Source organism: Neomonachus schauinslandi, chromosome 2, assembly GCF_002201575.2.
Source record: "Neomonachus schauinslandi chromosome 2, ASM220157v2, whole genome shotgun sequence".
NCBI lineage: Eukaryota > Metazoa > Chordata > Mammalia > Carnivora > Phocidae > Neomonachus > Neomonachus schauinslandi.
Genome location: NC_058404.1, coordinates 93487619 through 93498570, shown reverse-complemented (window position 1 = coordinate 93498570; position 10952 = coordinate 93487619).

Here is a 10952-nt window from a genome sequence, read left to right as displayed (position 1 = left end):
TGAGTCAGTAACTGTACTTAACATCTTTTTTTTTTTTAAAGATTTTATTTATTTATTTGACAGAGACAGAGAGAGCAGGAGCACAAGCAGCGGGAGTGAGAGAGGGAGAAGCAGGCTTCCCGCTGAGCAGGGAGCCCGATGTGGGACCTGATCCCAGGAGCTTGGGATCATGACCTGAGCCGAAGGCAGCCGCTTAACCGAATGAGCCACCCAGGCGTCCCTGTACTTAACATCTATAGAAGGTATGTCTTAATGGTGAATATATATATATATATATATATACAATTTCTTTATAGTTAATATATAATATACATATAAAATTTATATGCACACACATACACTGTTTTAGATCAAAGTGTCAATCTCAGGGTTTTTCATATCTCATATTCTGATCTCTGAAGGATAGTAAAGCAAAAAGAGTTCTTGTACTGACTTCCTGTTGAATATATGCATGCCCATGAAAAAGTCACTTAACCTTTTTCAACCTCAATTTTCCCTTTGTAAAATGAGGAACTTGGGCCAAATTGGTAGTCCCCAACCCCCCCTTACAAGGAGCAACTTCTCATTTATCCAGTGGAAGAGACAACTGGTAATGAAGCTCATTCATGAGGTCAGATGTTGGAAATGGGAAAGTTATTCTGTGCTGCATATGGATACATCATCACTTCTAATGGTACCTCTTTGCCCATCAGCAGAGAGAAAAAATACTGGAAGTAGGAGCATGGCATACACTCATAGAGAAATCTATCAATTTGGAAAATTTGGATTTCTCTTTCCCAGTTGTGTTTTTTTATTAATTTCTGTAAGAATTTGTCCCTCTCCTTGTAACACACTTCTTTCCTGCCCTTTTATAGCATGTTGGTATCAGAGAGTGTGTTTCCCTACATCTCCTCTGCTTACTTCTTTCAACAGAGGCAACACTAAATGTAAGCTCCTTACTCAAATCCACTTAAAATGCATTGCTGTACTATCTTCCATGTGTATATGGCACTGTGCTGGGATCTGTGTACGATCTAAAGAAGCATGATAAACAGGATTACTCTTCAGTGGCGTGGATTGTTTTCAGCTTGCTGACTCTGGGAAAATATTTCTTTCACGGCTTTCATTGCAAGCAAAAGTTAAGGAAAGATGGTAAAAAAATATAAATGGAAGACATTCTCCTTTTCAAATTTTTTTCCTTAAGGCTGAAGAAACAAATATAAAGTCCAGTATTTTTCTATACCAGTAGTAAATTAATAATTATGATCTTAAATAATTCTTGCCCTATGCTTTAGATATAATTTAGAAGAGTTAAATATGATTAAAAATTTGAAATTTCTTTATTATGGTCAACTACTATGGCTTTATTCAATTAAAGAAGAAAAAATATTTTTATATTCTTAAAATCCAAGAAAAATTAGCACAAAATACAGTACATGAAAAAATTTTATTGTGGTGATTTTACTAAGAATGATACTTCTCCTAACTTTGGACACATAATTCGAGGGAAATTTGAAAATTTGGCTCATGGTTCAAAAAGCTGTAACTAACTATGCTTCAAAGGTATACAATAAACACACCAAGCAATACATTTTCTTTAAATAGGACTATGTTTTTAAAAACCAACATTTTTGATACAGATATAAATTATATATGTTTCTAAAATTGTAGACATATTAATAGTTTATATTGTCTGTTTAAAATGTAGTATACCTAAAATAATGTTATTTCCTCACTAGAGTAACCAAATATTGTTCAATCTGAGGTATCATTTTGAGATACACTCAGAAGAAAATTTGGATTGTCTGATCATCTCAATTCTAATTAATCCCTGCAATTCTAATTAATCACTAAAAATGATCTGTTAATATATATATTCCTTAGATTTATTTAACTATTATATCAGAAAGTCTATAATAAGATTCCATTCAAGTATTCACTTACAAATGTATGTGTTAGTGGGTGAATGTGAGTCTGTGTGTGTGTGTGTGTGTGTATACATACTTATATATTCATATGCATGAATATATCTACACATGTATCAGGGAAGTTTCAGGGAAATAAGAAAAAGGGCTAAAAAAAAAGACAGGAAGGAAAAATTAAAAATAATAATTGTATATGGGGTAAAATATGGCAACTTAATGATTTTGTATCCTTGGGGAAAATCGTTTATTCACTTGAAGATCCACCATTTTATATAAAAATGGAAATAGTCTTTACAGTAGCTAAACTTTATTGAATTGTTATTATATGCCAGGTAGTCTTCTGGTTGCTTTCCATGTTCAATTTATTCAGTAATCACACACCAACCTATGAGATGGGAACTATCAATTATATTCATTCAGGTCTAAGGAAAAATACTATGAGAATAACAATAAAGCAAGCCTCATTTAGTCTGAGAGATGAGGCAAGACTTACTGGCGAAATTGTATTTGATTTTAAGGTTAAAGAATGAATAGGAATAAGATAGTTGAAGAGAAAAACTGGGCTTTTGTTGATAAGAAAAACATGCATACAAAGGCTCAGTGGACTAAGGTGTGTAGAATATTTGAGTGACTTAAAGAAGGGCAGAAAATTATATAATCTTAGGCTGGAAGAGTACACGGGAGTAAACACAGAAATGGTATGTCATTTCTGTTTATGCATTCATTACAAGAAGGATAGCAGTCCCTTGAGTCGAAAACTTTGGAATGGCAGTATTTTAGCTACTATAGAGGTTTATTATGGATGGAATAAAATACATATATAAAAAGATTTTTAAGTGTGTTTTTTTTGTTGTTGTTGTTGGGTTTTTTTAAATTATTTTAAAGATTTTATTTATTTATTCATGAGAGACAGAGAGAGAGAGGCAGAGGGAGAAGCAGGCTCCCAAGGAGCAGAGAGCCCGATGCGGGACTCGATCCCAGGACCCTGGGATCATGACCTGAGCCGAAGGCAGACGCTTAACCATCTGAGCCACCCAGGCACCCCTTAAGTGTGTTTTTGTAAAAATGCGAGTCATGACTATTTTAGTTTTGAATTCAGAAAAATTAATTTAATACACTTTTGTCTTTATAAAGTTTATCTTCTTCCCACAATTTTTGAATTTTAGATTTACTGTAGGAGGATTATTCTGATTTAAATTGTATTCCAATTATACAACTTTTATACTTGCTTGTACTGTCCTAAGCCTTTTGGGGATTTCTTATGTGTTCATCATATACATATTTACATATTAAAAGCCACTAAGACTAACTTATATACAGTTACTGAATTCTGTGCTTAGAATTTAAATCTGCTTTCTGGATATTAAAGCTCAATTGGTAAAACATCAAAAATTAAAAAAATTTAAAAAAGGTTATCTTCTGCAAGTTGTGGACTAGGTTGTTAGTAAAACCTGCCTAAAGACTAAACCAAATGACAACCCTTTGTTGAAAGTATTGGGAAGAAATCAGCACTGTAAGTGTTTGGTGGTCATGGTTATTACAGAGAAGAGAAGCTTAGGGAAGTTAGCCCTGTATATGATGCTGTTCTTTCTTCTAAGGTATTTGTTAATTATATATCATTTATAGAGATAAAGAGCAATTTCATAATGATAATGAAATAACATGATGAAATATAATAACAAAACTTATAATTCACCATAAAGATTTAAAATTAAAGTATGCATGCCCTAATAATATACCTTAAAATATATAAAGTTAAAATTAACAGAACTAATGGAATATTAAACAGCTTTCTTGGTAACTGATAAAACAAGCTGAAAAGAAAAATAAAAACACAGTAAACCTTTATAATATATGAATCATCTGATTAATAAATTTGAACTGAGCTGCACAACTTCAAAATATACATTCTTTGTTAAGACACATGATAGAATATTAAGTCAAATTTACCACATGCTGAGTCACAGGTAAAGTCACAAGAAATATCAAAGCCTTAAAATAAACAGTATGTTATCAATTATTTTGGGATTACCTTAAAAATCAATCAAAACAAGTAATACTCAAGTTTAATTAAATTAGGAAATTATAAGGTAGAATTCTAAATATCCAATTGAGATAAAAAAAATCACAATACAATTAGAAAGTATTTTAAATTGAATGCCAAAAAGTCTAGCTGTGACACTTACTGCATATTCAGGACAATAAAGTAAGAAAGTTAATTATTTAAGCATTCCTATCATTTAAAAATTAACAAAAGAAATCATAAGGTAAAAGTAATCAAGATAATAAAAATTAATCATATGACAAATATATTTTATAATGTATTACTAAAAATAATAACCCCATGGTGAGACACATCAAGATATTAGATGAATCTCAATAATCAATAATAGGAATGATAAAGGAAATACAAATAGAGACCTTATCAATATGAAAATGATTATAAAAGCACATTATGAACATCTTTATAGAAGTATGTTTACAGAAGTACATCTGATAATACAGATGCAATACAAAAATGTCTAAGAAAACATGATGTATACAAACTGACATAACAAAAATTTACAATTTGAATTATTCTATATTTATAAAATTTATCTCTATTAAAATCCTTCTCACACACAAAAAAATGACTACAGGTAAAGATGCCTTCCCTGATAAATCTGATCAAATATTTAAGGAAGAAGTAACTTCAGATATTCAGAACAATTTGAAGGAATAAAGAGGAAAAATCATATCTAAACTTGTTTTGGGAGATATAATAATCTGGATAACAAAACCTGACAAATATATTGCAGTAACAATTATGACAAATATTTTTCAGAAACATAGATATAAAAAACAAGTTAAATATTATTAAACCAAATTCAAATATTTAATTGTAAAAGAAATATCATGACCAAATTAGATTCAGGAATGTATTGCTAACTTAACATTTAAGTATAATTTACCAGATTAACACAATAAAGGAAAAATCATAAGGGGATATCAATAAATGCAGAAAAATAATTCAATAAAATTTATTTCTAATTGTAATATAAACTCTTAGCCAATCAAGAAGAATATTTTTTTTAAATTGAAGTATAGTTGAAACACAATGTTACATTACTTTTAAGGTATACAACGTAGTGATTTTACAACTCTATGCATTATGTTATACTCACCACAAGAAGAGATAGCAGCTGTCACCATACAACCCTATTACATTATTATTGATTAAATTTCATATACTGTGTCTTTCATCCTGGTGACTTACTCATTCCATAAGTGGAAGCTTGTACATTCCACTCCCCCTCATCCATTTTGCTCATCTCCTCACCCCCCTTCCCTTCAGCAACTATCAGTTCTCTGTATTTATGTGTCTGTTTCTGCTTTTTAATTTTTGTTTTTTTTAGCTTCTACATATAAGTGAAATTCTATAGTATTTGTCTTTCTTTTTCTGACTTATTTCACTGAGCATAATACCCTCTGCATCCATTCATGTTGTCACAGATGGCAAGATCTCATGTTTTTGTTGTGACTGAGTAATACTCTGTATATATACCCCATCTTCTTTATTCATTCAACTATCGATGGTTGCTTCTATATCTTGGGTATTGTAAATAATACTGTAGTAAACATAAGGATGCATATTTCTTTTTGAATTAGTGTTTCCATTTTCTTTGGGCAAATATCTAGTAGTGGAATTACTGGATCATATGATAATTCTATTTTTAGTTTTTTTGAGGAACCTCCATACTATTTCCCATAGTGGCTGTACCAATTTACATTCCCACCAACAGTGCATGAGGGTTCCTTTTTCTCCACATCTTTGCCAACACTTTTATTTCTTGTCTCTTTGATCCTAGTCATTCTGATGGGTATAAGATCATATTTAATTGTGGTTTTGATTTGCATATCCCTGATGATTAGTGATGTTGAGCATCTTTCCATGTGTCTGTTGGCCATCTCTATGTCTTTGGAAAAATGTCTATTCAGATCCTCTGCCCATTTTTTTAAATAGAATTATTTGAGTTTTTTTTGGTGTTGAGTTGTATAAGTTCTCCCTATATTTTGGATATTAACCCCTTTTCAGATATATCACTTGCAAAAATATCTTCTCCCATTCAGGAGGTTGCTTTTTCATTTTATGGATGGTTTCCTTTGTTGTGCTAAAGCTTTTTATTTTGGGGTAGTCCCAGTAATTTATTTTTGCTTTTGTTTCCCATACCTGAAGAGACATATCTAGAAAAATGTTTCTGCAGACAATGTCAAAGAAATTACTGCTTATGCTTTTTTCTAGGATTTTTATGGTTTCATGTTGCACATTTAGGTTTTTAATCCATTTTGAGTTTATCTTTCTATATGGTGCAAGAAATTGGTCTTTTCTCATTCTTTTGCATGTAGCTGTCTAGTTTTTACAGTACCATTTATTGAAGAGACTGTCTTTGCCCCATTGTATACTCTGCCTCCTTTGTTGCAGATTGACCGTATAAGCATGGGTTTATTTCTAGGTGCTCTATTCTGTTCCACTGATGTGTTTGTTTTTGTGCCAGTACTATACTGTTTTGATTATTATAGCTTTGCAGTATATCTTGATATCTGGGATGGTGATACTCTAGCTTTGTTCTTTCTCAAAATTGTCATTAATTACAGACAACATATTTGAGAGTGTAGATACCAAGAAGAATTTAACAATAAATTATTTGAATTAATAAATAAATTTGGTTAAGTTATTGAATGTAAGGGAAATAAAAAAACACTTTTGAATTATTATACACCATAAAATTTTAGAAAATAAGAAAGTATATTTTGTTGTCTCAAAATGTCAAATATCAAAAAGTAAAAGATGTTTAAGACCTCTATACAGAAAACTACAATATTGCTGTCAAAAATTTAAGTGAAACTAAATATATGAATCAGTATATTATGGTCATTAATAAACAATTTGATGTTCTAAAGTCACAGATTTTCCAAAATTTATCATATATTCAATGGAATATTAATCAGTGTAACAACATGTTTTTGAGAATGCATGTATATAAATAAGAAATGTGGAACTATGCCTATGCATAGCAAAGACCAAAATAAAAAAGACAAACCCATGTATTGATTAGGCTGTAGAGCAAATGGTGCTTTCACTTGGTACCATCTATTCACTGGAGTTTTTGGTCGAACTATTTGACAGTATTCACATAAAGGTGCCCTGTGACTATTTTTTCCTGAGTGTGTGTGTGTTCATTCATGCACGTGCGCCTATGTGTATCTTTAACAGATAAGCATGTAGAAGTTCAAACAAAGACATACACAAGAATGTCTGTAGTGACATTATTTGTTATAATAGGAAATAGACACATAAATCTTTATAGTGGTTGAATAAAAAATCTTAGATATATCAATAGAATACTATACAGTGATGAAAATATAACCCATCTCTACGAAATAGTATGGAGGGGTCTCAAAAATATTATACTGATGAAAGGCAGCCAAGTCAAAATGAACACGTAAGCATGATTCCATTTTTCAAAGTTCAAAGACAGGCAAATTGAGTTATGTTGTTAATGATCAGAATAATAAGTTTTGGAGTGGAGGTACAGGGTAGTAGTTGGAAGGAGAAGAGTGGAACTTTAGGACAGTGTTAATATTCCATTTCTGTCATGTGGACATTTGCATTTTGTGGTCATTTGTCATGCTACTAATTTATGATTCAATTTTTGTATGCGTACTATAACTCTATAAAAACATTAGAAAATTAAAAAAATAAATAGAGGGTGGTGGTGACAGTGATATCAACAAAAGTGTCTGTTTAAAATAAAATCTTAGTGAATAAATATGAGTTCCCCAGCCAGAAAAGGGACATAGGGACATATTCCAGGGAAGGGAGAGGCAGAAGGATTCAGGTAATAATGATTAGAGTTTTGAATTTAAGACACAAGTCTGACAGTAAGAGTATATAGGTAAACCAAGGTATACATATTTAAGGAAATGATCATTATCTATGTGGGACATAAGATTTACAAAATAGAGTAAGTGTAAATTCAGATTTTATTTGCAGTAAAAATGTCAGTGTCTTCTGAAGGGAATATATTAAGTTTATTATTTAAGTGTTTCCATGTACTGCCCTTGATTACCCTAAGTTATCATGATGTGTGCTATGATGAATATTTTTAAAAATTATACTTTAATGCATTAAATTTTATAAATTAATTAGAAATGTGAGCAAATAAAGGTAATAAGCCAGTCACAAAATCTTGAATATATCATTTATGTCTTTTTAAAAAGTTTTGTTAGTTAACATACAGTGCAGTATTGGTTTCTGGAGTAGAATTCAGTGATTCATCACTTACATACAACACCCAGTGCTCGTCACAACAACTGCCCTCTCTAATAACCATCACTCATCTAGCCAATCCCCCACTCCATCACTTTGTCAAACCTCAGTTTGTTCTCTATCATTAAGAGTCACTTTGGCTTATTTCCCTCTCTCTTTTTTTTTTTTGCCCCCTTCCCATATGTTCACCTGTTTTTTCTTAAATTCCACATATGAGTGAAATCATCTGGTATTTGTCTTTCTCTGACTGACTTATTTCACTTAGCATAATATACTCTAGCTCCATCCATGTTGTTGCAAATGGCAAGATTTCATTCTTTTTGATAGCCGAATAATATTCCATTGTGTGTGTGTGTGTGTGTGTATGCCACATCTCCTTTATCCATTCATCAGTCGATGGACATTTGGGCTCTCTCCATAGTTTGGCTATTGTTGATAACGCTGCTATAAACATCAGGGTGCATGTACCCCTTTGAATCGGTATTTTTGTATCCTTTCAGTAAATACCTAGCAGTGCAATTGTTGGATCATAGGGTAGTTCTATTTTTATCTTTTCTGGATTCAGAAAGAAAAATCACACCACTATTTCTTCTGCCAGTTTTTAAGAATATGAATCAATCTAATGGTTTTATATCAATCCTAATATTCACTAGACAGAAGTGTCAGGCACTGCATATACAACAGTGCAGATTTATTAAACAGAGTAAAATATGTACACATACATGTTTACATAGTTACACACGTGTATACATATATGCATATATATGTATATATAGAAAATAAATTATATATATATGTGTAGTTGTAAAATTACAAACTGTAGCAAGTTATCTTTAGGCAAATATAAAAATACTATGAAGAAGAATGAAGGAAGGACTAAATTTGGATTAGTGGTAATGGGTTAAAGAAGGAATAACTGAGTATATGACATTTAAAGTAATACAGGAAAAAGGAGGAGGAGTTGGGTAAGTCAAGAATATAGAAGCTACCATTCTGGAGAGAGAGAAAAAATATTATTTGCAGAGTATATAAGGCTGGAAACAGGTTAGAAGAAGAAATAAATGAGGGTCAGATTAGCTGGAGTGTATATGAGGAATGAAAAAAAAAGAAGAAAAAGCTTGGAAAGGCAGGCAAAGGCCAGATATTCAGGCTTAACAGTCCTCTCTCAAAGTGATAAACATTATCTTAAGGGCATGTAAGCTTGAAAAATTATGATCAGAATAATGAAATGATATACATCTCATTTTAGTATATCACTTGTAGTATATTTCCCCAAATTATTTTATTGGATCATTTGATTTTTTTTCATCTAGTAGAATCCATGGAGGAAAGTCCACAACAATTATTGTAGAGAAAATAACTTGACTTTCAAATATCAGAGAGGTCAGAGAATGTTCTGAAATCACACAGTGTCTTAACTGCGGGAGTGCAACAAGATTTCACTATTCCTGCTAAAGTATTACATTTAATTATGTTGGAACAATTTTCTTCCACTACACATATTAGCATCTTTGATCTATCAAGCTAATAACTAAAAACAGTTTAATAACAAGGTAAAAGTGTTATATAAAAATAGCTTTCGGATTCCTTTTAATTGTACATTTTTAAATTACTTTAATTGCAGATAAAGAATTTGTTCCCTCTTTATAAAGTTGTGACTTGTATATCAAGTGGCAGTTTAAACATTCCCTACATTTGCTTAAAAGTTTGATTCTGAAGTGAAGGTACATCTTTTTCTCAGTAGATAATTAAGTTCTTCATACAAATGTGACTGATCAAATAAGTACTGAAAGTTTTTTATTCAAATAATAATTCATTTCTGCTTCTATCATATTTAAAACTAAATAAAAATATTCTGAATTCAATATATGGTAGCCAATTGGTTTCTACTTCCATTATTGAATTAAACTGGGAAGACATGCATTCAGATAAACACATTTTTATTTACTGATTATAGAAGTTGGAACTCACTGGGTAGCAAACTCTACAAAACCAATTCAACCATGCTTAGCAAAAGCACAACAAACAGAATATTAGTTATTTGGAATCAGATTACTAATAAGGCTTATTTCAGGCATAGCTGAATAAAGTAGCTCAAGAATGATCTCACTGATTTACTATCGACTTCTCTAAGCTCTAGATTTACTCAGCATTGTTGTCATTCTCAGGTGGTCTCTAAACTTAGGATGGAGTTATCAGAAGCTGCAGCCTAGGTTCCTCTTCCTGGTAAAACAAGCAAAAAGGAGAGACCTTTTTATATCTCAGCTGATTGCAAAGAAAGTTCAAACCTGAGCTTTATAGCCTAATCTGGGCTAAATTCCCATCTCCAAAATAATTGCCGTAACCATGGGTAAGGAATTCACTGAGCACTGGCCTGAGGGTAGAGATGAATGGTCTCCTGTAATTTGGAGTCTCTTACCTAAAAAAAAGGAACATGTAGTGCTGGAAGGTAAAAATGCAAATGTCAGTTTCACTACACTAGTTACACCAGTGATTTTGAATCACCAGTTAATTTAATATTGCAATGAGTATGAAATAAAACACTCAATCTGAATAGTTGGTTATAATGATACAGGAGTTTTGGAAAGCATGGTGGACTGAAATTGTTAGTACATCTATTTTATTTTATTTTATTTTTATTATTATTTTTAAAGATTTTATTTATTTATTTGTGAGAGAGAGAATGAGAGAGAGCACATGAGAGGGGGGAGGGTCAGAGGGAGAAGCAGACTCCCTGC